The 4734-nt window shown below is 29.7% G+C and overlaps 1 long non-coding RNA gene across 1 annotated transcript; it reads right to left on the reverse strand.

Annotated features, from left to right (window-relative positions):
• Positions 1-15: 15 nt before the first annotated feature.
• LOC134239879 (uncharacterized) lies at positions 16-2085 on the reverse strand. Its single transcript, XR_009986315.1, has 3 exons — positions 1999-2085; positions 1184-1261; positions 16-100 (listed from the first exon to the last, which is right to left on the reverse strand). It is a non-coding gene; the product is annotated as an uncharacterized LOC134239879 (long non-coding RNA).
• Between the last annotated feature and the right edge of the window lie 2649 nt (positions 2086-4734).

Raw genomic sequence — 4734 nt, forward strand, 5'->3', positions numbered from 1 at the left:
GTGAATTAGATTCACTTACAATCATCAATATCACTCTCTAATGTTCCAAGTCTAGCTAATTCTTTTGCTAGTCCGCACTTCGTAAAGGTTTTGCAACTGACTACAAATAAATAAAAACATTAGGAATATCTAATAGCCTTTAACTAAAACTTTTTTTTATATTAATGTGAAACAATGCACAAATTTCATTTGTCAGAATTGCTGCAAATTTTCTCTTATTCTTTTTGTATTTATACCCGGTATTTTCTTTATATTTTAAGGTATTTATTGAGACTTGATTACGTTAAACCCGCATTAAAATACAGGACTGCTTGAGCATATACCCCTTGTTATTAAATGCCCGATGACAGGTCCAGACAAAATCAAATGTAATGCATGTGTTTTTAGTTGTTTGAATTTATATTAGATATTATTAGTTAGTCCATTTATATGATAGGTTCATATATATATATTGTGTAAAACAATCGGTAGGATAAACTATCAAAGAAGGACGACTTGAGCAACTGAAACAAGAGGCGATAGCGTATTTTCCTCTTACGATTATGGCCACATTCATCATTAGGATTATCTCCTTTTGCCTTAAATTTATAGCTTCATCAAAAGAAAGTGTGGTTCAGAACAAAAATATTATGTATTGCAATTGATCTCTATAATTAAATCATAATGGAAAATATGAACATTGACACCATGTATTTCATATACGTATATGTAAAAGTATCATAAAATTTTATTACAAACAAGTTGATGAACAAAGAATTTCAGCTGTCTCGTTTTAAGTCATTATTTCGAAAGTTCTACAATTGATACAATGAACTTGTCAGCAAATACAATTTATCATTGAGTCAAATCTGACTGATTTTTTCATACTAATTGTTAGTCCATTATCTATACACTGAATTGACGACGGATTTTTTCGTTATTTCCTGATCATGACGAGCACACGGCGGGTGTGTCCAGTTGACAGGGGATGCTCAGTCCTCCATGGCACCTGATCCCACCTCTGATGTTTTGGAGACCCGTGTTTTCTCTGTTCCTTTTTTGTATTGTTTTATGGACTTTAAATTTTTGATACTGTTCTCCATATATTTCATTCAGTGATTACAGAGTTTAATACTGATGACACTTTTTCAGTTGAAATTTTTAATACTTCAAAACAAAATCTGAAAACTTTGAACTTAATTACCTGTCAGAATCATTCCACAAATAAAAAGGAAGGTACGTTCAGCCATGCTTCTTACACTTTATTAAAATCTGGATAAAACTATACAATAGAAGCATTAATTTTCTTTGAAATGAAACTCTTTAGCTTTTTACCTAAAAAAAGTGTTCGTGGATATTCAATTTTACTTTTTTAAAATTTCATTTAGGGTTTAATTTTTCTTGAAATTCGTTAGCTAAGAAATAAACAATATTTAATCCACAAGGAATGTCTTTCGTTTTGTTGTAGTGCTTAAAGAATTTTTCTTTTTGTGACATCAGTTTTTCGATAGTTCGATCTGCTTACCAGAATCAAAATCAATGAAAATATGAAAACTAGGATTGTTGGTGAATCTTCTGGATTAAAGAGAGATAACTCGAATCGATTTAGTGTGGTTTAACGTATTCTTTTGAGAATTTTTCAATTCGTATAAAAGTGTCAACATATACCAATGTAGAGCTTCATTTAGTCTAAAGAACGAAACCCTGCCCTCTTGGAAGATTCAGACAACAGTACTTCTGATGGTCTTTATTAAATGTAATACAATGACTGCATTTACTTTTCCAAAGTAAGTTTATACATTATTCAGTCTTTTATATTTTCCATCAGAGAACTATTGCTAGGATTTTATGCAGCAAAATAACTGCATAAATTCAATATGCACACCTTTATATGATACAAATTTCCCAAAGTACATATCGATAGCTCCATTGAGTGCCATTTAGAAAACAATAAAGAAAAAGTAAATATATATGTAGTAGGTCTTAAGATCAGAGATGAATAAATATTAAATAACTTACAGATAAAAAACATTAGAATTGTTGACTCTTTCTGTCCCTTATATCACAAAATGAATTTTAAACAAGGAAGAATAAATATTTTCCCATCATGGCCGACATGTGGCTTTTTAAAATAAATTAGGTTTAGAAGAATATGATAACAGATAACCAAAATTTAAAAGTCCCACAGTGTAAAAACCACATTGTCACGCACTCAACCAAGTACATGTACTTTATTTTATTTTTAAATTTGACTTTAACAGAACAAATTTCACAGAACGCTGAGGACTTTAAATCTTACTGAATAATAATTCGCATTTTTTTTTCTCTCTCTCTCTCTCTCTCTCTCTCTCTCTCTCTCTCTCTCTCTCAATATCTCTCTCTGAAATATAAATGTAAATTATAAACTGTCAAAGGAGGAATTTATTTAGTTACATTATATATTTCATGGATCTCTTGCACAAATATCATAGAAATATTTAGCATTTAGCAAATCTGTTGTTATAATACCTCACTTTTTAAAACATTTATATGTATTGAGGAGACAGCTTATTTGCACAGAGTGGAAAATTTAAATAATATGCCCTGATATTACTGTTTCATTCGCATCTGTTTCATCAGATACCACCGAGGAGTAAGCATCCTCTTTCGACAGGTCACCGTGTGCTTCTTAATGATCGGAAAAATAGGGAAAAATATTCGTAATCGCCCAGCTATTTTGTATGAATAATGTCAGTTAAGGTATTCCTATCCTCAGCCAGGAAGGATAATTCTTAAATTATCTATTGTTTTATTAAAAATATCAAAATTAAATTTGAAATTGAAACCTTTCCATGCAACAGTTTTCATTTCATGCATCCCGGTGTGATTTAAGGTTCTTTGAAGTCTTAGAAATGGACTGATAAAAAGTTGCTATTTTTACTTCATATAAGTATTATTTATCAAATTACACTTTTGATAAAAAAAACTGTTCCTTTAATCCTACCTTAGATACCAGTGCTCATTGGCATATTATAAAATTAGAAATGGTTTACGGTGTCTTGCAGTGACAGTTAACCTTTAATACACCATGTATTATAAAATGATTAAAGTTAATTATATTTTTGATCAATTTTCAATCAGAAAATACATGGAAGGTATTTTTAATACGCATTTGCAGAAACTATTTTTAAGATTCACTTGTTTTCCCTATGTAATATGATTAATATTAATGATGAACTTTGAAGAATTTTTTATTTTTCAATTACTTGCCTTGTTTTAGAAATTGGTCGCATGTACAGCATTCGTATTTAATCAACGTAGAGGCGAAAACCTCAATATACAGGTGATATATTGGAACATCGCATAATAAAAGAGGTTAACAACTAAAAAGTGGAAGTCAACAGGTTTTTCATAAAGTATGGTTGTAAGGTTACCTTGAACGTCGTTGTCTATTATAATATCCAAATATGTGAAATATATATATTGTAAAAGGTATGAAATATGAGGTAGAGGTATGTAAACTTTAATTCAGTTTGATTGTTTCGAATATTAAAAGTATTAAAAACTGACAAATGATGTTAAAGTTGTTTCTCCTTAGAAAGGAATACCACGTATGAATATAATGAATAACCACTTGTTTATATTAAATCAACATTTCTTTAAATCACAAATAAAATAATGCGATTAATGTAACATCGTCAACCAATAACTTTGTAGCTATGTAAATTTCTTCAAAGTGCTCCACGAACATCTGCTTTACAAATTTTGAAAAGGATAAATACTGTTATTCTTTGTATGAGGCTTTCATTAAATAGCTAGCACCTTTAATAAGCAGAGACAGAGTTCAGACACTTCAATAAAAAAATTGTGAATGTAATGAGTTGTAAACTGGTTTCAAGTTGCACATTAACTGTTTGAAATGTAACATGTGTAAAGCCTTTCTAAATTTAGTGGAGATAAACAGTAACGCTGTGTTTACCATGTAATTCAAGCGTCTTCAGTAGTTATAAGACCTTTCTATTCAAGATTGATGAGCCATGCATCAAGTGAACCTAGCTCTATTATAATATAAGAAGGTATAAGAAACTCATCAGGAAGCTTTCTCTTACAGTAAACAATATTCTGAATGTAAAAAGTCTTGTTCTTAGGTGCACATGACTTGTTGAAAATATTAAGGTTCTCTAAATTAAGTAGATAAACAGAAACACTGTTATAACAGTGTGTTGTGACATAGAATTCGAGCGTCTTGAATAGTAATTAAATCTCTATTCAGGATTGATGAAGCATGGTTCGTCAAAAATAAAAACCTTTGCAATACATTGATATTGATTAAGGGTTAAATATGCACTGATTTATTGCGCTTTAAAAACACTGTTATAAGGCATATTTTGGACTGTTACGTTCACAATAGATCAACTGTGTTTCATAGGTATGTTATTCATTGTTTTATATTTTGAATAACTACTTTTCTTTTTAAACAAATTCCTGTTATTTAGTGTTACGTATACTTTTATAGGAATGATAAGCAATCGTATTATGAACATACGAGAATCCAGTAAACTTACTACATATACTTCACAGTTTAAATTCAATTTGTATAGGTTTTATAGTAGAGTATGGAGTTAAGATCTTTAAATTTTAAACACTTTTGAGGGACCAAAATACTAATACTTTTAATGAATATTACTCAAAAACATGTCAATTTCTTGCCTCGTTTTAGAAATTGTTGGCATGTACATCATGCGTATTTTTAATCAGTTTGTAGACATAATCTCA

The sequence above is a fragment of the Saccostrea cucullata genome, unplaced genomic scaffold (assembly GCF_032062105.1).
Source record: "Saccostrea cucullata isolate Sc308-1 unplaced genomic scaffold, CSIRO_AGI_Scuc_v1 ctg17533, whole genome shotgun sequence".
NCBI classification, from domain to species: Eukaryota; Metazoa; Mollusca; class Bivalvia; order Ostreida; family Ostreidae; genus Saccostrea; species Saccostrea cuccullata.